The sequence below is a fragment of the Gracilinanus agilis genome, chromosome 3 (genome assembly GCF_016433145.1).
Source record: "Gracilinanus agilis isolate LMUSP501 chromosome 3, AgileGrace, whole genome shotgun sequence".
In the NCBI taxonomy this organism is placed as follows: domain Eukaryota; kingdom Metazoa; phylum Chordata; class Mammalia; order Didelphimorphia; family Didelphidae; genus Gracilinanus; species Gracilinanus agilis.
Genome location: NC_058132.1, coordinates 31,743,159 through 31,768,170, shown reverse-complemented (window position 1 = coordinate 31,768,170; position 25,012 = coordinate 31,743,159). Strand labels below are relative to the sequence as shown.

The 25,012-nt window shown below is 36.4% G+C and overlaps 1 protein-coding gene across 2 annotated transcripts in view; it reads left to right on the top strand.

Moving 5' to 3' along the window:
- The first annotated feature begins 6,362 nt into the window (after positions 1-6,362).
- GNB1 (G protein subunit beta 1) overlaps positions 6,363-25,012 on the top strand; it is a 60,369-nt gene continuing 41,719 nt past the window's right edge. The window contains exons 1-2 of one of the 2 annotated variants that reach the window (XM_044667555.1): positions 6,370-6,407; positions 15,049-15,085. The gene's annotated coding sequence lies outside the window, so the exon portion shown is untranslated. Of the gene's footprint in view, positions 6,408-15,048; positions 15,086-25,012 lie in introns of both variants that reach the window. The other variant, XM_044667556.1, reaches the window with a different exon arrangement.

Genomic DNA, 25,012 nt, shown 5'->3' with positions numbered 1-25,012 from the left:
TCTTGTAGAGATTAACTATACACTCTCAAGAGCATGTCTGCTAAGTAATCAAGATGATATATATCTGTGAAGGACATACTGGTGCTGAAAAGGGGAACTTGAGAGCTACATTGCAAACACATATTAATGAATCATTGGAATTAGTGGGGAAAGTTGCTTTGTGTTATTGGGGGGAAAACAATGTATTTAGTTGGTTTTACCATGTGATTTTTTTAAATATTTAAATTGAAAATTAGGTAAGTGATGTGGGAATTAAGGATGTTTAAAAGTAGTAATGCCATACTGAGACTTCTTGAGGATTTACAAGAAAGTAGAATTCCAAATATGCAGACAACTTGGATCCAAAATAGTTGCTGTTTAAGACAAGGCAAAACTGACTGGAGAAAATGGAGCCTTGACTTAATTAGCCAAGATTAGGACATAAAAATGGGTGGTTTTCAGCATTCGTTTCTTATTTTAATATTAGAGATTGACTGACATCCTTGCCTTATAGTTTTGTATTTCAAAGGAAAGATCATCAGATTATTACCTACTACTCTTTGGTTTTATTCCTTTCCTAGATCTATTTTGTTGCCTTGTTGTCAATTTTCTCTTCTGATAGAAAACATAAGAAGGACTTTTTTGTAAAAAGTATATAACATATTTTTGTAATCCACTCAGTTAACAGATCTCTACAATCTGTTTGTTAATTCCTTGTAGGAGAAATAATTTAATTGGAGTGAGAACATTACTAGCACCTAACAGAATTTTTTAAGTAACCAAAAGCCAAAATCATGCCTGCTATCTATGAATTTTTTTTTTTTACTTAACCTTTAAATTTTATTTGGTGATTTTTGAAACTCAGATTTGAACTGGAACATAAATACTGCTTGAGACAGTGCCCTGACAACAGGTTTTCAAGGAGGTAGATCCACTACATGCCAAGTTGTCAGAGCTGTGGTGTGAGTTAAAGGGATTTGGTCTATAATGTTAACACTGCTTTCACAAGATTATATTTTATCTAAAATTGAAAACATCAGACACTTGATAGTTCCCTTATCTTGGCTCCTTTTAACATTTTAGTTTGAACTTGTACACTCGGAACAACTAGTAGAAAAATAGAACTTTCAGATAAATTCTATTGAAACTATTCAAATCTTTGCACATTATAGAACAGACTTTCTCCTTTTAATTATTGGGAACTGTGCCAAATTTTTAGACTGTGTGGTTAATACGTGAATGTATGCTCTTAACTATTGTGATTATAGTTTAGGACACTTGTGCATAAACGATTATTTCGTTATAATAAAAGCCTTTCAAAACAATGTTACACTGTAATACCATCAAACTTCAATGAGATACAGTTTGAAAAAAGAATAGATCCTTTCTTTTCGTCGTATTTTAAAACAAAGAAATTATATGCTTATCAGATCTGAAGACAATAAAAAGCAGAGAGAGTGCAGTTAGCAGATTAGTTGTGACTGGATCCAGAAAGATCCCAATAGGTTAGAATATTAATCTAAAGATGAAAGTCTTGGTTTTGTTTTCCTTTTGTGGAAGCCTATGACTTTATTTGTTAGTGAAACTCCTGATATAGAAATTCTTCAGTAATGGGGAATAGGCAGATGGATCACCTGCAATTTAGACTTGGGAAATGCCTGAGCCACAAATGTTATTTCATTTGATCCTCTCAACACACTGATACGGTTCAGTAATACAAGACTAACTAACATCTTATGGTTGAAGAAACTGAATCTCAAAGCCCAGCTTTATTCAAACCTAGTTCTCTGCTGAATCCCAAGTCCAGTGCTCTATTGTACAGTTTTACCTTTCTGTATAGTAAATGAGGGAGTAAGGTGTAGTGGGCTACAAGTTCAGTGTGAGTCTCTGATGTCTTATAATAGTGGTAGCTTCAGGAATCCACTCCTATTTTATAATGTTTTATTTACTTTAAACCCTTATTTTTTTGCTTAGAATTAATACTGAGTATTGGTTGCAAGGCAGAAGAGAGGTACAGGTTAAGTGATTTGCCCAGGGTCACACAGCCAGGAAGTATCTGAGGCTAAATTTGAACCCAGGACCACCTGACTGTCCACTTGCTGATCCACCTAACTGGCCTGTTATATTTATTTTGAAAATAAAAATCCTCAGTCAAGTCTTAGGGGAATTTTTTGTTTTTAAGTAACAAGAAAATAGACTGCAAGCTGATGGTTATAAATGTCTACCATTTAGGATTACTATGTGAAAAATATGACAGCAGTAATTTTACATGTGCACATCAGTAATGTAAAAAGGGAAAATGGGAAGATTATAGTTGGACTGGATATTTAAAGTTTGGTCTCCAGGGATTGATTACTCAATTCCAAAATAAGAGACTCAAGTCAGGATGACTTTTATGGTGGTTTATTTACAATTAGGAAGGTTGAAGGTAGGGAAAATGAGAGAGAGAGAGAAACTCTGGCCTGGACTGGAGGCCAGAACTAGATAGGCTTCAGGGGCCCCAGCAGAGGGGGGCACAGAGGTTGATTAAATAAGGCTTCTAGCCACAAGGCCTCCTCTAAGAAGAGAGACCTTCTTGAGGCTAGAGCCTCCAGAAACTCCAAGGGAAGAGAAAAAGTCAGCCTAACTTACCCACGTGACAACTTAAGGAAAGCAGTCTGAGGTCTCACCCAAGCACCAAGAGCCCCTCACAGGAAGTTGCCATCATGTTGAAAAGATAGCAAACTTCGTCACTTCCTGCATCCACCTCCAGTTTCACGGGGACAAATGGTAGCCTCCACCCTGTTTTGGGCAGTCCCTTGTTTTTGATTTGTCACTTACTATCACATGTGGGTCACAGACCTCCCCCTCCCCACTTAATTCTAAGTTGGGTGGGGTGACATTATTCCTGGTGGCTAAAGTCTAAATGAATGAGAGTGAACTAATTTCATTTACAGTAGCAAGATTCCAATGTAAACATAGTAAAAAATGACTAGCAAGTCAATTCATAGGCCTTCACAACTCATTTGATTAGGACAAGTACAAAGAGAATTTAAATTATTTTTTGAAGATTATGTTTTGTAATGAAGATTAATGTTTATTGAATACTTGATCATAAAAGACATTACTTTTATTCATCAAATTTTTTAAACCTTAAACTTTTTTCTCTAAAATTGGTGATATCAGAATTTAAAGATACAAACTTTAATAATACCAATTTTTTGAAAGCTTGTATTGTTATAATTAACAATGATAAAGACCAATATAAATATAGAAAGTAGTATTTTAATTAAAGCCATGGCCATGCTGGTAAAATCATTAGACCATGCAACGGTAAGTATTCAAACTCCTGCCTCAGGCATTTTACCTTTTCGTATCTTCCTGCGCTCAGGTAGCTTACTTTCGGATTTCCTCTCATTTAAACTGTCCTCTGCGTGGTGACGCAGGCTTCCTCACGCCCAAAGAACCAGAAATGGAAACCCGTTGGACCACGGGAAATGTAGTTTGATAGTTCCCACGTGTCCATAGAAAATATATATATATTTTTAGATGGCATCTCCCAAATTCCAATTTTACAGTATGCACACCTATTAATCAGATTTTTAAAAATTTTTTACATTACTATTTCTTACCAAATGAACCTGATAAAATAACTGGTATTGAGAATCAAAATGTCCTTCAACTTTAAGTTGGAGCAACTAGGTAATAGTTGATAATGCCTGGATTTGGGAGAACCTGGGTTCAATCTGGCCTCAAAAAAATTCCTAGTTATGTTACCCTGGGCAAGTGCTTAACCTCAGTTGGCTAGTCTATTTTTCTGTCTTAGAATCCATACCGAGATAGAAAGTGTTTTTGAAAGAAATAAAAAGGAAAATGAAAAAAGAAGCAAGCATTTTGTTTTCAACCCATTCTGATGTAAATCTCAGATAATTTAAAAATAAAAACATAAATAATGAAGGCATTGCTATTGCATTAGACTGAATTACAAAACATGCATTATATTCAAGACTTAATGTTCAAAAGAGAATGTTTAACATTGTAGAAAGCTTCTTTAGGTATTTGACCCAAAAATGCACTCCAGGGTCCTCACAAGGACATCCATCCCTTATGAAATGGTTGGAGCTTCAGATTTAAGTTATGGCCCAATCCCCATTTTGGCGACTGACTAGATCTCTCCACTTGACCCCTCAAATGCACCAAGCTTATTTTAAATCCCTAATAGACCTCTAATGTCCTTTCCTCTCCTCCACATAAAAAAAAATTTTTTTTTTAATCTACCCGTTCAGTGATCATATCACCATTCTCACAGACACCCAGGCTCAAAACCTTGGAGTTATCCTTGATCCTTCGCTCCCCCTCTCATCCAACATGATCTTTTTGACAAATTTTTTAGTATTCTATTTCTCTAATATCTTTAATATTCTTCCCCTTATTCCTTTACCACTAAAGTAAACACCCAAATTGTTTGTATAATCAGAGCCATAACCAGAATGAGATAATGTGAGCTTTTACTGCAACCTCAAAATTTCAAGGATCCTGACAGCATTTGTATACCTTAAGCAAATTGTTTCTCCTTGCAGTACCCTAGGGCCTATCCATGGGAATTAGCAACCTGGGTTTTTTATCTTCCTAACAATGGGATTTGCAGGGGAAAACTCCTACAGAGCTATTGTTTAGAATCCATCACCTCTCACTTGGACAATGACAGTAACTTCTTACTTGGTTTCCCAATTATATCACTTTCCAACTTATTATGAGGTTTCAATCCTTTTACAATTCCAATTTTTCTTTTAAGCTCTTATTATTACTTTAACATGGAATTTTTAAAGATCTAGTAATATTTTTCATTCATTGGTCAATTTATTATGTTCTTCAGTTTCCCAGACCATCACCCATTTCTACTACAATCAAAAGTTTATGAATAATTATTCAATTTCTTTGGTAAAGTATAGAATTTCACTCTTGTAATTGTGGAAGTTTTAGTTCAGCCGTCTTATTTATTCTTGTGTCCCCTTTATACACATATAAAAGATTAATAACTTTACCTAAGAAATGGACCAAAATGTTTTTGGTTTGTTTTTGGTTTGTTTGTTTGTTTGTTTTTTCCTGTTGAACCACATTGTCCTAGATCAGCATTGGTGAAGGTTTCAAGTTTGCATGCCCAAACTGCAACATCAAGCTGCCTGTGAGCCCCCTGCACTGCCCCAGAGAGCAGAGGGAGGAAGTGCTTGTTTGGGGTGACTGGACTGAGGGACAGAACATGCAAAAAATGTCCTCAGGTGCTAGGAAGAAAGAAAATGAAACAGCTCCCCAAGTGCCTGCTCAACACACTTGCTAATTCTTCACCAACACTGTCCTAGATGATCAACAGGCAGATTATTTCTCATGGATACACGTGGAAATCCAAACATAAAGCATGCCTAATTTTGGATTTTTAAAAAAATTTAGAGCTTTTCCTCCTTTTGTACATCAGTAGTGTTTTAAACTTGTTCAATGATGTAATAGGATTTGAATGTGTGCATTATGCTATGGTGGATAGCCATATAAAGCTTTGAAAATTCAGCTGTGTGAAATGGTTTTCATTTTTGTTATTTGTGGGATTTGTACTCCAGAGGGGTTTTTGGCAGAGGTGAGAATGAAGGTTAATGGAATGACAGACAGCTCTGATTTAGCTATTTACTACCCCAAAAATTGTGAAATACATTCAGTTTGCAGAATTACTTTTGATGATGTTGTATAAGAAGATCCCTCCTGCAAGAGAATCTTTTTATTTTGTCTGCAGCTATGTTTTTAACCCAAAAAGGTTAAAGGTGGGTAAATGTTGATCCCTATAGGTAATGGGTTCTAGAAAAGTCACATGTTAAATCAACATGTTAAATACAGTGAGGAAGATTTCCTAAATAAGAGAAATTCTATGATGAGTTATTTTGCTAAATGAATCATCCTTCATATTTGGTGAAGTAAGGCACTAAGTTCTATTTTTTTTAAGGTTTATTTTATATATTGTGGCGGACTCAGTTTGGAGGAAAGATTTAGATTGTAAGACGTTTAGGGATTGAAAGATTTCAGATCTATTACTCTGTAGAAACTTGTCTAATAGTGTGTGTTTTTAATTACCAGATCACACCATTGAGTAATTTTTCTGTAGTATTTCTTTTCTTTAAAATGACTTTCTAATTGCTGTATGAAAATAGAATCTAAAGGCTTCATCATGTTTTTTCCAAAGAAGAAATTCAGATCAATGTATACACATTGAGTTTAAATTGCAAAGTACACAACATTTGTTTGGGGGAGATGGGCAAGGGATTACACAGCCTAAATCTTAGTTCTTTGAGATTTAAAAATTTTAAGTAATGTGTATCCCCTTAATTGAAATGCAAACTTTTTCCCTTTATTACAGATAAGTTTACATGTATTGCAGACCAGACCAGAAGCACTTCTGATTTAAGGTAACGAATATAATTTTAAACTAACTAGTATTTTTTTTTTTTTTTAGGAAAAAGTTGTTTGTTTGTTTTTTTTTACTAACTAGTATTTTTAAAGTAAAATATTCTCCTTGTTATGATTCAGCTTCATTCTTCCATATCACTAAAGTTCAGATCACTTTTGTTTTCTGAGCCAATTTCTTATTGAATAGTAATTCACTCTCAGGATAATATATGTTCATTGACTCTTTGAAGGAGGTGTCCGGTTACTGTTCAAAAAAAATCAGAAAGTGGTCTTAGAAGTGGTCGTGATTTAAAGTCCCCTGGCACCTTGATTTAGGGTGGGGTTATAAGCAAGATCTCTATGTTGGTTGACTGCTTTTACATGAGTCATTTTGGCTTCATGAGTGATATAGCTTCTACCTCTGACCCACAGTAATTCCTCTCTTCTCTGAACTCCTGTTACATTGTATCACACCAAAGGTTATCTCTTAACTTTCCATTTTGGGGAAATATAAGGCAGGTTTTCTTTTCTTTTAATTGAAGGTTGCATATGTCATAAAAGCAAAGCTATATCTTTAAACTTGTAGCTATTTAAAATCGAAAGTGTGCTTTAAATCCTATAGAAAGGACACACTGGTGAGATGGCAGCCTTCAGAAAGCCTTAACATGCAAACAGTGGAGAATGCAACTCAGTTGAATTGTAAATTTGACATGAAGAAGAAGGTGCTGGCTATCATAATCAAACATCAGGCATGATTTTGCTTGCTTTCTGAGGATTTAGGATTTTTTAGATGATTTTTAGATAGCTCTGGTCTTCTCAAACTTTTCTATATATAGCTTTTTAAGCTGGTGCCTTTTTTTTCTTAACATGTTTTCTTATAGCTTAGGCATCCAAAATATACCAACATGACCTCAAAGGTAGGATTGTTCTTTTTAAAAATAGACATGGAAACATTTTAAATGTTGAAGGTACCTCTTAAATATGGTCCTCGTGTTATCATTGTTATCTCTGCCACCTCTCCTGCTGGCAAATTACATAAAAGGCAGCCTGAGGATGTGTGTAAAGGCAGGCTGGCCTCCTTTGCCACAGATAATGATAGGGATTGTGTATGGGTTAATGGTATAGATATCAATCTATGGGTTTCTTTAGCATGAACTGGTAATATTAAGCTAGTTCCTTCTCTCTACTAATACTTTTTTCCTTAAATATCCCAGACATATAGAAGGTTTTAGCAGCAAGTCAGATGGGAAGATTCTGTGGACTTTAGGGAGCAGTGACAAAGCCAGGTGGTATTGCACCTTCTTTACTGTCATTTCCACTGATAATCAGATTGGGTTCTGATTTTGAGCCCGAAGGTAATTGTGATGAGAACTTTCTTGTTGGGGTCTTCAATGGACATAATCTTTCATGCCTGCAAAGACAATTACCAAAGGAACTGCTTGCAAGGGTGATGACTGCTAGAAGGCAGTACCTTTGGTTTGGAGAGGTGCTGCCTGCCCTTTGGACACGGTTGATCAACAATCCTTTCTTCGGCAATTGCTCTCTTCAGTAGCGGCTACAGGGAACTAGGCTTTGGAGACAGGGATAGTGATTTCAGGGTTCCAGGCTGTCTCCATTGGAGTCAGAGGGGAGGTGATGGTGCAGTTGATGGTAGTTTGACTTGCCCAGAAGATGCCGTCTGCTGTCTCTCTCATGTTTCCTTGCTGCTTCAGCAAGCTAAACTTTACTGCAGTTTGTAGGGTGCTAGGCTGGAAGAAGAAGCATTGAGTGAAGCTCTGTTATATGCAGTGGTGGAAGACGATAAGTGTGGAATGCTATGCCTAATATTCTACTGTATGTATGTATGTATGTATGTATGTATGTATGTATTAGTGTTCCTGAGCTTTTTTCTCCTTTTATTTTTTCAAATTTTCCTTTTTTTATTGTGAACTGAAAAAAATCAATTAGCACTAACATTTTAATATAAAAAGGAGAAAAGTTCATATGAAAGATCTTAATGAAATTCTCATCACTTAACATTTCCTAGATTAATCTTCCTCTCTACTCCTTCCAGAGAGCCATTTATATAATAAAAAATTAAAAGGAAGTAAAAATTTATCAAAACTGACATGTCTCAGAAAAGTCTGACAATCATGTGTAATAGTCCACAAACACAATCTTCCTCTGCAAAAATGTGATTAGAAGCTATTCTCTGATATCCTTTCTTTGGAGCCAGATTCTATAATCGTCATATTCCATTATTTAGTTACCATCATCTAGCTCTTCCTCCAGTCAATGGCAATCTACTTTTTTTCTAATTCTTTGCTACAAAAGAAAAGTTTTGGTGTGTATGAGGCCATGGTATTTTTTTAATGGCAGAAATATTAAATCCTTTCTTTATAGATCATAACATAATAAATTAGTTATCAATACAGGAAGCACAAACCAAAAAAAGGAGAATTAACAACAAACTCTTCAGTAATGATTGAGTCAAATAACAAAAAAATGAAGAGAAAACATACTAAAATTTCTAGGAGTCAACTAAAGCAATCCTTAGAGCAATAATTTTTTTTTTTAAACCCTTCCTTACCTTCTGTCTTGGAGTCAATACCGTGTATTGGCTCCAAGGCAGAAGAGTGGTAAGGGCTGGGCAATGGGGGTCAAGTGACTTGCCCAGGGTCACACAGCTGGGAAGTGTCTGAGACCAGATTTGAACCTAGGACCTCCCGTCTCTAGGCCTGGCTCTCAATCCACTGAGCTACCCAGCTTCCCCCTAGAGCAATAATTCTTAAAACTTATTTTGTATCAGAGACCCATTTGGCAATCTGACAGTCTTTCTCAGAATTTTTTTAATTTAAAACACACACACACACACACACACACACACAGAATTACAAAAGGAATCAATTTTATTATAGTTAACGAAATATTTTAAAAATATGCTCATGGACCAGGTTAAAAATTCTTGCTTTGTTTTTGGATGAAGAAATTCAGGCTATTTAGGACAGCTAGATGGCTCAGTTTATGAAGAATCAGGCCTAGAGATAGAAAGTCCTGGGTTCAAAATCTGGCCTTTGATACTTCCTAGCTATGTGACCCTGGGCAAGTCACTTAATCCCAGTTGCCCAGCCCTTATCACACTTTTGCCTTGGAACCTGATTTTTTTTTTTTTTTTTTTTATCCTGGGACTCCATTCTAGGAGCATAGGGCCACAACCAGTAGGCAATGGGACACACAGTTGCTCAGGGTCACCTAGCTGGGAAGTGTCTGAGCCTGGACTTGAACCTAGGACCTTTCGTCTCTAGGCCTGGCTCTCAATCCACTGAGCTAGCCCAGCTGCCCCTACTTTAGGTTGCAGTTTCTTTAGCAGATGTAGTTTTTTACAGGGTGGGGTTGCTAGCCCCACGCCCAACCCTCCTCCTTTTTTCATCCGGGCTAGGGACCGTCCTTGGCCCAGGAGTGGTAAGTGTGGACAGTAGGGGTCAAGTGACTTGCCCAAGGTCACACAGCTGGAAGTGTCTGAGGCCGGACTTGAACCTAGGACCTCCAGTCTCTAGGCCTGGCTCTCAATCCACTGAGCCACTCACTTAGTATCAATTCTAAGACTGAAAGTAAGGGATTTTTAAAAAACATCTATACTCATATGGGAAAATGCCCCAAATCACTATTAATTAGAGAAATGCAAATTTAAACAACTTTGAGGTACCACCATAAACCTATGAGATGGACTAACATAATCAAAAAGTAAAATGACAGATGTTGAGAGGAATGTGGTAAAATTGGGACACCAATGAACTGTTGGTAGAGCTGAGAACTGATCTGATCATTCTGAAGAACAATTTGGAACCCTGCCCAAAGATGGGCATACCTCTGTAATCCAGCAACACAAGTACTGAATCTGTATCCCAAAGAGATTGAAAAAAATGAAGACGGGACCTATTTGTATAAAAATATTTATAGTTACTCTTTTTATTGTGGCAAAGAATTGGAAATTGAGGGGATATCCATCAATTGGGGAATGGCTGAACAAGTTGTGGTATATGATTATAATGTGTTGCAATTAAAAATAATAAAGACTGATATCATGCTGTAAGAAATATCAAACAGGACATTTTCAGAAATATCTAGGTAGACTTTGATGGAACGTGAAGTGAACAGAACCAGGGAGAACATTGTACACAGTAATGGCAATGTTGTGCTGTGATCAACTAATGACTTAGCTATTCTCAGCAATAAAATTATTTAAGACTACTCCAACATGATGAAATATGTTGTCCAGAGAAAGAACTCATGGAATCTGTATTCTGATAGGAGACATTTTTTTCACTATTTCTTTTCATGACTTTTTTCTTTTTTAGTGATATGTGTTTTCCAAAACATGACAAATATAGCTATATGTTTTGCATGATAGCACATGTACAACTAAATGAAATTGCATATCATCTCAAAGAAGGAGGGAAAGGGAGGAGAAAATTTGGAACTCAATGTAAGAAAATAAAGTTTAAAAACTTTTCTATATGTAATTGGGAAGAAAGAATAAAATATTACCAGGGGAAAAATTCTTGCCTTGAAAGAAAAAGTGTATCTCTAAAAACATATACTAACAAAATTTAAAAAGATTAAAGATTAATGAATAGATGCCCAGGTTTTTGTTTTTGTTTTTAATGAGAATACTAACAAAGTCAAAATAAACAAAAAAGGAAATCTCAGCAAAATAGATGAATTCAGAGCAATTATTATTTTAAAAATAAAATTTTAAAATATCTGAAAATTTTCTACCAGCGCTTTGAATTTTGAGAATTCAAAAGGATTAATGATTTGTCTACAAAAACTTAATATATCCTTTTGGTATTCATGTCATCAACAAACTGTTTAACAGTGCTTAAATTAACAAAATACCATTTTTTTAAAATCCTTCCCTTCCATCTTAGAATCAATACTGTGTATTGGCCCTAAAGCAGAAGAGTGGTAAAGGCTAGGCAATGGGGATTAAGTGACTTGCCCAGGGTCACACAGCTAAGAAGTATCTAAGGCCAGATTTTGAACCCAGGACTTCCTCTCTCTGGGCCTGGCTCTCAATCCACTGAGCCACCCAGCTGCCCCCAAAACACCATTTCTTTTTTTTTTTTTTTTTTTTAACATTTATTAATATTCATTTTTAACATGGTTACATGATTCATGCTCCCCTTTCCCCTTCAACCCCCCCCGCGCCCCCCCCCACCCTTGGCCGATGCGCGTTTCCACTAGTTTTGTCATGTGTCCTTGAACAAGACCAATTTCCAAATTGTTGGTAGTTGCATTGGTGTGGTAGTTTCGAGTCTACACCCTCAGTCATGTCCACCCTGACCCATGCGTTCAAGCAGTTGTTTTTCTTATATGTTTCCTCTTCTGCAGTCCTTCCTCTGAATGCCCAAAACACCATTTCTTAAGAAATCCTAACTAATCTATTTTCAAAAAAGTAAATTTAGCTATTTGTAAGTGAGCATTTCAAAGGGAAAAAAATCCTACTCCCTATGGATTTATAAAATCATGCCAAATTTTTAAAGAACATTTAATGTCTATGCTGTACAAATTATTTCTCAGAAATTGATGAAAAGGTTTCCACAAAACTCTCCCTCCTTACTGATAACATGAATATTTACTTAAAAATACTAGGGAATCAGCAAAGAAACTGAGACATAAGTAACATTTTTTAAATGAAGTCCACAAAAAACCTTTACAGTAGTAACAGAATCCAGGAAGAAATAAGAAAGGGGGCAGGGGATGTATTCAGTATAACCACAGAAGTCATAAACTTTTGGAGAGTCAATTTACCAATGCACATTAATTACCTCTTTCTGTACTAAAAACTTAGAAAGTTGTTGTGAGCAGCAGTATCGAACACACTGTCCATACACCTAAAACAGATTAAAATATAATTGAGAGATTGTTTTATTTATGTTCCCCAACTACTGGGGAGCAAAATCAAATTCTGCCAGTCAGAAGTATCCTCTAATGATTCTTTTATGTTTATTATTAATAATTTATTCATAAGCTTTCTAGCCCTTCCTCATATTATAGAAGGCATCATTGAGGAGACACACATGTTCATACAAATTTTGTCTTTCATATTTCTACCTTTCAGTTCTCTGTGGAAGTAACATTCACAATTTATTCTTCAAGAATTAAATCTGTATCTGTGTATAATGTTCTCTTAGTTTTGTTCATTATCCTGTGTAGTTCTTTCCAGATTTTAATAAAAAATTGCCCATTCATTTCTTATGGTGCAGTAGTATTCCATCATAATCTTGTACCACAGTTTGTCTAGCTATTGCTGGACAATGTTGGGGCATCCTCTCCATTTCTAGTACTTTGCCACCACAAAGAGCTGCTATTACTATTTTGGAACATATAGGTTCTTTTCTTTTTTTCCCTGATCTCCTTGGGAAACAGACCCAGCACTATTTCTAAGGGTACACGCAGTTTTCTAACTCCGGGTATAATTCCAAATTGTTCTCCAAAATGGTTGGATTTGTTCATAGTTTCACCAACAGTGTATAATGTTCCCATTTTCTCACATCCCCTCCAACATTTGTCATTTTAGCTAGTCTGATGGTTTTGAGGTGATATATCATAATTGTTTTGGTTTGCATTTCTCTTATCAGTAGTGACTTAGAACATTTTTTCATGTACCTAAATATGAGGTCACATTACATTTTGAAATATGATGGCTCAGTGGACAGAGTGCCAGGCCTGGAGACTGGAGATCTTGGGGTCTGCTCTGGCCTCAGACCCTTCCTAGCTGTGTGATCCAGGACAAGTAATTTAATCCTGATTACGTAGCCCTTCCCAGTCTTCTGTCTTAGAATTAATGCTAAGACAGAAGATAAGGCTTGGGGTTTTTTGGGAGGGGAGGGGGTTAAACAAACAAAAAAACAACACACAGCTCAAAACCACCCATGGCCGATTGGGATTCTGATGTTCAGATTGTGGTCCCTATGCCCAGTTGCTTAAGAATACTGAAAGGTTTAGTGACACCAATCCAGGGTCTCATATCTAGTGCTAGTGGGTTTCAGAATTGAGACCAGCCATGCCATCTCTGCCAGCACAGACAAATAATAAAGTTCTGCTTGAAGAAATGCAAACATTTTTGTTCTTTGTCAATAAGAAATGCCTCTTTGTAGGATAGTGTAGGTTGTTAGGAAAATGTAAAGGAACCAAAAACAAAAGACCTCAATGACTCTTAATATTTTTTTTTTTATCCTGGGACTCCATGCTAGGAGCATAGGGTCACACAGTCGCTCAGGGTCACCCAGCTGGGAAGTGTCCGAGGCCGGACTTGAACCTAGGACCTCCAGTCTCTAGGCCTGGCTCTCAATCCACTGAGCCACCCAGCTGCCCCCGACTCTTAATATAGAGAGAGTAAAAGTGAGTGAGCAGCAAGGAAACCTATCCAATAAATTGGTTAAAATTTCAATAAGCAAAGTGGGGCTCTGTGGCCAAAGTGGGACTGTCCTGTGGCATCCTGTTTCATTTGTGCCAGTTTTATCAACTAAAGTACCAGGTTTTTGAAGAAAGGAATTAGATCTTACTCTGTTCTAGTATTTCCCTCTCAGCCTAAGCTCAATTCAATCCTGGAACATGTAGTAAACTCTCTCAGGAAATATATATTAATCATTTGTCCCCTCAGAGTAAGTACCAAGTTATTAAAAAGTTTGTACATTTGTACAAACCTGTCATCACTATTGAAGATTTAGGTGCAGGAGCTCAGAAAAGCTCATATCCTATCACTGTGTTACTTATATCATCTTGACATACATGTGACAATTGTGTGACTTAAAACAAAATGGGTTGGTAATAAGTGAAAAGGGAGTGGAATTAGCATCTTAAATCAATTCCAAGAATGTTCTAGCAAATAAGCAGAAACTATAACTTTCATTTGCTTTGACTTTCCCAGTAGTTAACTGAAGTATAATTAAATTTTCCAGATAGTTTTGCCAGAGCCAAGAGCTTTTCTGTCTTTTGTAGTAGCAAAAAATCTAAAAATTCCTTTCCATCAGTATCTATATTAGAGACATACATGAAATCAGATTCATTTTTCAGGCCTTGATGTGAAATTTCTTGAATAGAATGGTTTTTAAAACAGAGTTCTCCAACCTCTTTAAGTTCTTAGCAGCATATCGAAAGGAACAATTGGTTTCACCCCATTAGGAAAACTATTAGAACTCACTGGCCTCTTTTCTTCTCCACTCTTTTAACTAGTTTCTTCTACCTCTGTCATGACATTTTTTAAGGAATAAATTCCTTTTGCTTTAAGTCTTAACTATTCATATTTTAAAGCCAAAACAAAACTTGAGATGTTATATTAAAAAGTACTTCCATGCAAATGTTTATGCTGATAGAGAAAATGATACCAAAATGGCTTGAATAGTTACAAAGCAATATCAGATATTTTCTTAAAAATAGAACACAAAACTGAATACAGCATATGGCCTGTTGATTGAGAAATGGATCAACAAATTGTAGTATATGAAAATGATTGAATTATGTTATTTTATTCATCATAAGAAATCATAATCATGAAAAATTCAGCAATACTTGGAAATATTTATCAACTAAATGGAGTAAACAGTACCAGGAAAACAATATAAGAAAAAGAATAGCTGACATTTATATAGCTTTTTCTTTGTGCTTTATTTACAGTTATTATCTCATCTGATCTTCACAGCAAACCTAGGAGGTAGGTGTTTTTGTAACTCTCATTTTGCAGATGAGAAAACTGAGGCAAATAGAGGTTATGTGACTTGTCTAGGTTCACACAACTAGTCAGTGTCTGAGGCTGGGATTTATCAGAGGTCTTCATACTCCAGGCCTGGTGCTCTACCCACTGGGCCACCTAGTTACTTCAGTGGACTACAGAAATGTAAATGGAAATAACAGAAAAACAAAACTGAACGCTATAATTGTAATACCCAAACTTGCTCCTAGTAAAGATAAGAAAATGTACCCCTTCTTTCCCAGGTAGGGTCAGTGAATGTAGACCATCACAAAAAGCATCAATTTCAGTAATTATGCTGGGTAGTTTTGCTGAACTGCTTTTATTCCTTGTTATAAAAGATGATTTATTGAAGAGAAAAGTGGCTGTAACTGAAGGTTATACAAAGACAAAAAATATTAATGAAAATGTTAAGTGCATGGAAAGGATAAAGAAGAACTCAATAAATTATTAAATTATATTAATCAAAGAATGGTTAAGGAACCACAGTATAGCATCTCTTTGTATTATCTTCTCTTCCTTCTACCTCACCCCTTTCTTTCATTCAGGTTAAATCCCCCAGGAAAATATTCCTGTGTCACACAGTACCCTGTGAGTTCTCACTCTTAAAACTATAGGTCCTGGGCCCTACTACTTGATTTATTTTAATTTGTTGAATAGTAGTTTTAGTAATTGGATGGAAATCAACATTAGCAAAGAACAAAGGTATTTACTAAAATGCCTGTGTAAGAAAAGTAACTGAAACCTCTCACTCCTGATGTGCATTGTCACATAAAACATACATTGCATCAAAGGTCCAGGTAGATGTTTATAGATTTCACAAATAAATACACACACAGATAGGAAATATAGTATGACATGGTGAAGTAAGTGCTGATTTTAGCCGTGGGAAATAGGCACCTCTGTAACTGTAGGCAAATCACTTTAACCCTGGTCCCTCAAACAACTTGCTAGCATTTATCTCCCAAAGTAACAGAGTGTGAACTGTGTTAGTGGATGGGCTCCCAGTAGTTCTCTTATACTTGATAAAAAAAATCACAGGTGCTTGTTGATATATTCACATATTAACGAAGGAGGACTTCCTAAAAGAGTTGTATATAGACTCCTATTAAGAAAGGCATGGTGGTCCAGGGAAATTATGAGTTAAGCCCTTCATGGGAAATATACTAAAAGGTAAAGCAGTTTTTCTTATATAGCATGGTAATAGCCTTCTTTGATGCTTCATTAATCAGCCAGTAAATAGTGAGCATTTACTCTGGTTAAATGAGTAAAGAAGTTAGTGGGATGTTCAAGATGAAGAAGGATTAGGCCTAGAGGAAATGGAGAAGTGGCAGTGCTATAAAAAGGTGGAGACTAAGGATAAATAAGGTGAGAATTAGTGAGTTGCAAAGAAGGTGAAAGAAGCTTACCGGCAGAGGGAGGCTACAAGGTCAGATAATAGAGAGAAGACTCAGGTCATAGGTAACATGGTAGACTGAAGAAGGTAAGGACATGTGGGGTAGAGAAAATGAGAGTGTAGGGGTCAAGAGGAAATATTGGGGGAAAGGAACTCAGGAGAGCCAAGGCAGATATTTTAGACATGGCCAGTATTTGGATGAAATGTCGGGAAACTTTCTTCCATAGCTAGCTTGGTAGCAATATCTATGAGGGAAGGTAGGCTAAGAGACACAGTACTGGCTCAAGGCACTGAGTTGGTTTTGTGCATAGGAACAGAACCATAGGTACTTATTCTAATATCATTTTTATTGGCCTGTTGAAGCTTTTCTCCTTTACAGGGAATAGAAACCTCAACAGGCAGGGAGACAGTAGATTTAACCCTACACAGTCATATGTGTCTCCTTTTTCATTTATTTCCCTTCCTTATGAGAACTACCTCAAAGTGAAAGCAGGAAGCTTCCTGCCAACATCAGCAGAATCTTAAAAGAGAGGACATACTGCTGCCCCAAGACCAAAAGTGTACCAGCCCTTGTGTGCCTTCTTGGAGGAGGAAGTAGAATTACTTTAGAATGAAGGAGAGCCATGCCTTCTTCCTCCCTGCTGGCACTTCTAAGTAGTATGAGAGAATCAGAAATATTGCCCAGTACATTTTAAGGAACCAGGAAGAAATGGTTTAGAATAATTAAGGTTGCCTAGAAACAGTCTAAAGATCACTCAGATGTCTCAGTTTCATTGAATCATAAAGGTTTAAAATTCAGAGAGACTATCCAAGGCAACCCAGTATTTTATAGCATGAAGAAAATGCAGTTAAGTAACTTGCCCTGGATCCCATGACTAGTAATTGTCAGAACCTGGATCTAGAACTTTGATCTTTAGACTCATCTGTTGTTCTTAACAACTATACTATATTGCTTCCTTTTTTCTATTGTGAGCCATAGTTTAAATCTAATTTTTGTTTTCTTTAAATGTTGCCCATTTAAAGCAACGAGTAACATGATGCTATATTTCTAATTTGCATTGAATTTATGCTTTTTAAGAAAGCAAAATTAGAAGTTTGGATCATTGAAGTATATAATCTATCCCCACCAGGCTTATATTTGGATGTCTATCAAAGTGAGAATTAATGACAAGATGTTTTTTCTTTGGTCAACAAGATTAAGAGGATTTAGACTTGAGGCAGAAACCTAATTAGCATATTCAGCCTTTTGGCAACCATTTCATTTGAGCCCAGCGGAGAAGCTGTCAAGCTCTTTATTCATAAGAAATCTGTTTTGAGAAGACCTAGTACCAGGTTCAAGGGAAACTGAGGTAAGTGTGGCATTGATCTTTAATCTTTTCAAAGGTTTATGAATAATCTTTGTTTCTAATATTAAAGTTCATGATTATAAACTCATAGCTAGTGAGCTAATTCAAGTTTAATTTGTCCCAAAGTGAAATTGTTTCAGATCACTAGCACTTACTACCCAAACCTTCAGATGATCACTCTTATTTGTGAAGATTTTATGAATACCATTTTATAAGCCACATCTAGGCCAACAAAATTCACACGGTAATTTTTTTCTTAACATTATCAGTTTTTTTAAAACCTGAATAACAAATCCTAATTTTTTTACATACCATAAAAAATCCTTTCCTGACTGGTAGAGAAACTTAAGTTCAGAGTTTATGAACTGTAAAAACTTTAGGACAACCAATACAAGAATATTAATTTTGGGGGGCAGCTGGGTAGCTCAGTAGATTGAGAGCCGGGTACAGAGACGGTAGTTCCTAGGTTCAAATCTGGCCTCAGACACTTCCCAGCTGTGTGACCCTGGGCAAGTCACTTGACCCCCATTGCCTACCCTTACCACTCTTCTGCCTTGGAGCCAATTCACAGTACTGACTCCAAGACGGAAGGTAAGGGGTTAAAAAATATATATTAATTTTTTTCTAAGTCTTTATAAAATTGGATAGTTTAAATGTTTATTGCCTAACTAAAGTTGTCATAAGTGATTTACATTTGGAGAACTTAAATGTCAGTAAAATTGCAGTTCTGATGTCTATCAGATAATTTATTGGATTATCTTATCTATATGTATTTTCTGGTTGTGATTTTTTTTTTTAACCCTGTCTCAGAATCAATACTCTGTATTGGTCCCAAGGCAGAAGAGTAATAAGGGTTAGGCAATGTGGGTTAAATGATTTTCCCAGAGTCACACCTAGGAAGTATCTGAGATCAGATCTGAACCCAGAACCTCTCATTTCTAGACCTGGCTCTCAGTCCACTGAGTCATCTAGCTGCCCCGCTGGTCGTGATTTTAAGAATACACAAATCTTTGAAATATGTGTATCAAACTAGAGTAATTCACTTGAGGAATATCACTCTCCCTGAAATATAAATTGCAGACTCATCAAGGTCAGAATAATTATAGGATAAATGATGAATATTAACAGAGAAATTTCTTAAAGAGTACATAAGACTGTTAATAAAAAGTGACAATCAGATATGATAGGTCATTTGGGTGGACTTTTTAAAAAAATGTTAGTAGTATTATTAAAATATGTAATCTTATAAATATTGTTAACTATTTAACTGTTTCAAGTTTCTACCCCTACCCTTTTACTGAATAAAATATTTTACTATCTGGTACTTGGTAAATCTTGGGACTAACCTTAAATATTTTAAAAATTTGATTGTTGTTTTTAAGAATAAGAGCATCTTTTTAAATGGATGAATTCGTTATAGTTAATGGGGGGGAATGGGAAGTATTTCCTGAAATTTTGGGGTTCCATTATACCAAAAAATGAGCTCCTACATTAGAGCATAATAGCAATATGACCCCAAACAGGCTATTTATTCAGTACTTAAATTAGCCAGTTAACTGAACAAAGGGAAAAAAAGCCGTGATGATTGATCTGACTACATCTTCAGTTCTCATTAGTCTTCTCAAATGTCATCTTTTACAGAGAGGAACAGGCAGAATGCATGGGTAGTTGAGAATAATATATTCCTACTGATATATTGGATTAGTAGTATCAAGTTTGTATGTTAGATACACTCCATTTGGTAGGTTTAGAAAGGTTACAAAAGTTAATTCATCTAAATTACATTTGAAAATAGATTTTTTTTTTTAGTGTTTCTGCTTTTGGAAAATTACTTGTCTAGCAATGTTAAGATTTTACCAATAAACTTTACTATTTCTAATATTAGAAAAAGAAATTATAAAGAAATTGGTCAGTTGCATTATTTTGGCTCACTGTAAATATTAACTTAGTTATTGTTTTCTTTGTATGCCATTTCTGTTCTTTGGCCTTATTTTAATGGACCTCATTTTGGTTAGCTTCCTTATGTTTTTTACTTAACTTTCAAATCATTCTAGTAATTCATGTCAAATGGAGAAACACCATATCTTATAAATAGGTCTAGAATACCTTCTTGGAATATATCACTCAACAGAAATTTTTATTCAATGCCTACTTATGTGCCTAACACAAAATGTAGACAAAGTGGAATAGCTCCCTTGAGGAGCTATCATCTAGCCGGGAAGGAGAGCAGGTAGATGTAAGATAATACAAGATGATCAGAAGGAAGAGCCTGCCTTAGCAGGCTTCTTGTAGAAGGGGATGCTTGAGTTGAGTCTTGAAGGAACCTGGGGGTTTTGTGATGAGGTGAGTGTGCGTTCCAGGCTTGAGAAATAACCAGTACAAAGGCATAGATAGGGGTTGGGGGTGGGCTGGATTTAAAGAACAAGACTCCACTCTCTAAAAAAGAGGAACTTTTTATAATGAGACCAGAAAGGAGGAGAAGGCTAAGTTGGGGAAGAACATTTGGTACCAAACACAGGTGTTATATTCAGTCCCAGAGGTTGTAGGGAGCAATCACTTTGGTAACAAGTTGTAGAATGGATTGGAGTGAAGTGGAATTAGAAAACCATTTAGGAAGTTATGGTAGTCGTGACTGCTGAGGGAAGAGAGAGGGGCAGTTTTGAAGAGAGAGTACTGCTTGTTAGAACCAATATTCAAGTGTGTAATCAATAAGGTCCTATAGAAGAATCTGGATTTACTATAAAGTAGCTGAGGAAAAGATAGGATCAGAACAATTTGGTTTAGAAGAAAAGGAACCTTGGAAATCATCTAGTCCAACCAAATCCACCTTATAGGTCATAAAACTAAGGCCCCACAAAGCCAGTACTGGGATTCCAACTCAGATTCTCACTCTGACTGCAGATGCCTCATATTTTCACCTTCATCCTATCTAGAACTTCACCACACTACAGTTCTGTGTCCACTTTATTATTTTGAACTGTAAAGATGATGATCATCACAGCTCAAAGGAGAGGCAAGGTATTTCATTCACATGGCTTGCTTATAGACTGCTGAATGAGATTTCTAATGGAAAATATCTTGAAGGTAAGGATAAGTAAAACATGATGGTGAATATGGGTCAGAAAGGAGAGCAAACTATTTAAGACTCTCAGCAGAATTTGTCTTAGTGGATTTGAACGTCTAAGTGAGCTGATTCATCACTCTTAGAGCTTAACAATGACATTGGGACTTGAAGAGAGAAATCTACATCTACATAAACGTGATAGTACAGCTTTCCTAAGGCTTTGGAGAACAAGGGATGGTGAAGAGAAATAGAACAAATTGAAAGTGAGTAATCTAAGTCTACATAAATTGCTTTCTTTACTCCTAGGGACAAGATTAACTAATTCATATTTTTAATTAGTGATAAAATGCTATCTTCACTTGAAGGTTTGTTTAGGGGTTTGGACTTTGTTTCCTTGTTTGAGGGAAATTTGAAAGTAGTCATGAATTGCTTTTATTAAGTATTTAAGCATAGGGTGCTTAATATATCCTTAAATAGCATCCTATGCCTAAATAACTTAGCTGCATTTCAATGTTTCAAAACAGTTTTTTCCCAATACAAAATTATTCAACTAAGCTAAATCATTCTGTTATAGGAACAGAAAAATGCTAATCTCACCAGTTTTCTGTAAAAGGCTTTGTTGTGAATATATACGGATGCAGATTTTTGTTTTTTTGAATGTCACAATAAAAGGAAATTTTGGTGGATAATAGTAATAGTGTTCCAAACTAAGGTGTAAACTCCTTCATGATGCAGTAGGTTCTTTTAATTTGCAAAAGAGTAAGGACCAAATCCTTTGAATTTAACTCAACAAACATGTTATGCCCCAGCACCCCCTGCATGGGAGGTACTGAGGATACAAAGGAAAGATATTCTGTCTTTGGGGAGTTTGGATTCTCTTTGAGGGATACAGCACACATAAAGTAAGTAAATACAAAGTAACTTAAACAGGGCTGATCAAGAAAGTCCTTGGGTGGGAGGGTGGCAATCCAGACATATCTCGAGGAAACCTAATGATTCTACAAGGTAGCTAAGGAGAAAGCATTCAGGATGAGAGACAGTGTTTTATAACAGCAGGCTAAGTTGACTAGAATATAGAGAAGAGAGAAAGTCTTATAAAATAAGCCTAGAAAGGAAAACAATTGTAGGAAGATTTTAAATACCAAGCTGAGGATTTTATATTTTATGCTAGAGACAGAATGAAACCACTGAAGTTTTTTGAGTCAGTGGCTGACATGTTTTTTTGTTTGTTTGTTTGTTTTTGTGTCTTTTTTTTAAAACCTTTACCTTCCTTCTTGGAGTCAATATTGTGTATTGGCTCCAAGGCAAGAGTGGTAAGGGTAGGCAATGGGGATCAAGTGACTTGCCCAGGGTCACACAGCTAGGAAGTATCTGAGGCCAGATTTGAACCTAGGACCTCCCATCTCTAGCCCTGGCTCTCAATCCACTGAGCTACCCAGCTGCCCCCTGGCTGACATATTTTATAGAATGATTGTTCTGGAGCTGGAGGGGAGGGATTTTAGAGTTCATCTGGTCTAACCACCCTCATTTTACAAATGAGAAAATTGAGGCTCAGAGAGAGAAGTAATAAAGCCCAGGCTTCTAGGACAGGTCCTGGGATTGCCAAATAGAAGACTCTTTCCACTACACCATGCACTTGTGATCTATGCTTTAGGAATATCTACTTGGTGACTAGGTGGAGGATGGATTAGAAGGAGGAGCCCCTGGACGCAAGAGAGCAAGGTTAATATCATATTCGTTTATAAACACCTTAGTCAACAGGTGAAGAAGGATGGTGGCTGTGTGAATGGAGAGAATGGCATGAATGCCAAAGATATTGTGGAAACAGAATCCATAGATCTTGGCACCTGATTGAACATAAAGGGTGAGTGAAAGCTTATGAGAACTGAAAATGTTAATAGCCAGTGTCTTATTGAATTCCCTTTGGACTGGGTGTACTGCCCTTCACATGAAAAGTGAAAACCTAACCTTCCAATATAATATTGACGTTGCATTAATTTTCAGAGGAGAGACAGACTATCCCAGCATTCATGGTGCTCTGTGAATACCCTTGCCCCTCAGTCCAGAGAAAAAGTTGGCCCAAGTTAGAGGTGCAGTCTTTAGCCTAAAAAATTTATCTTCCTGGGACACTGATCAGACCTGTGACCTTGGCCTCATTACAGTCATACTCTAATCAACTCAGCTAACCATCTAGGCACACATGTCTTTTTCAAGATTATCCCTGACCTTAAAATAATCCTGATTAGAATTATTTCCAACACCATCATTCTTGAAGATAAAACCGTCACATTTTACACTCGAACCTTTTTGTAAGCACTGTGACAATGAAATAGCATAGACCTGACTTTTTTAAAGGTGTGCCCTTTAGCACAAAGCAGAGTGAGCTCATAACATGCATAGTTCTGAATTTCAAAAAAACTGGCAGTAGATTCTTCCTCAGATCTTCCCATTCCATGATTTAAATTAGCTGAAAGAGGGGGAAAAATCTAATCTCAACCCAATGGCATGCTCTCTTTTGCCATTTAAAAAGTACTTTGCATTAATGGGGATGTTGTTGTTCGTGAGAAATTTTTTTGAGGCCCCATCGATGGTTTCTGTGTGATGTTATATTCACTTGTGGATACTCTTATTAGTATTCTGTCATGCAAGTAATGTTGGGTTTGGTCTCTAGACTTTGGAAAGAAAACTTCTGAATGGAGTTTCTCTTTCCTTTAGAATATCATATTGGGTACATATTGTTTAATGAGTTTGTAAAGTTCAAATAGATGATTGTAAAGTAAGAGATATATTTCATAACTTGAATATTTAGTCTCATGCAGTAAGATGGATTAATAATGGTTAGTATTATTATGCCAAGAGTAAAAACTCAAAAAAGTGGTGGAAGCTTTGAGCTAGAAGATACCTTTTGGAGTGTATCAGCAATACCCACCTTTCTAGACTTTTCCATTAACTAACATACTTCTGCTTATTCCATTCATATTTATTACACTCCCACAGGTGCATGACTTGGGTTTTGTGGTCATCTAGTGCTATGCCAGGCGCTGAGGGAAATACAAAATTGAGTAAAACCTAAGTCCCAGCTCTTATGCAGCTTACAAGCTGGTAGAAAGTTGTAGCACAGAATCCACTCTGTTGTAAAGAAATAAAAACAAAAGCACAAGAAGTACTTAATTACACTTTGTTTGAATAAAGAGAAAGTTCATTGACTAAGAAAATCAAGGAATGCTTCCTGAAGGACATCTGAGCTGGGTTTTAAAAAACAGTTTCAACAGTCACAGGTCTGGGAATGGGAGAAAGAGGACTACTAAGCATAAGAGAGTGTGAACAAAGATAGAATCAAAGAGATTTCAAGTTTTTGTGATTTTTTTTGCAGGTAACTCGTGCAAAATAAGATTGGAAATGCAAATTGGGAGTGCATCATGAGGCATCTGGAATATTAGTCGGAAGCCATGAGAAAGGCAGTATTGTGTTAGATGTGGGAGAGCAGGCTTTACTGGCTATGTGACCACAGACAAATAATGTGACCCAACTAGGTCACTCCCTATTCCATGAACTCCAGTGGTCCTTCTTGTGGCCCCAGACCTTAAATCCTTTAGGCAAGTCCTTCTTGCCTCTCCAGTCTTCTCACCTTTCTACCTTTTCTTGCACAAGAAGCTCCATCTCCTGACGAGGAATTTTCACTGGCTGTCCCAGTGCATGAGATTCTGTCATCTACACTTTGTTTTCCCTTCTTTCTGAGCTAAGAGTTTGTTTTCAGCAGGAAGCCTTTTTCTGTTATTCTGTCCCACTAATATTAGTGCTTTCTTTTGGGTTCCCCCCCAGTTTATCCTTCCTGCATCTTGTTTTTAGACCTTGCCATTTGCTTGTTGTCTCCCTCATTGAAATAGGAGCTTCTTGAGGGCTGGAACTAACAAACAGTTTTTGCTTTTCTTTGTATCCTCAGGTCCTAGCATCTGCTTGGCTCTTAATAATTTTGTGAGCTGCTTGTTGATTAGATATAATCTTCCAGAGTCTTACAAATGGTCCATGATAGTACTTGTACTACCTACTGTACATGGTTGTTTTGAAGAAAATGTTTTGCATTT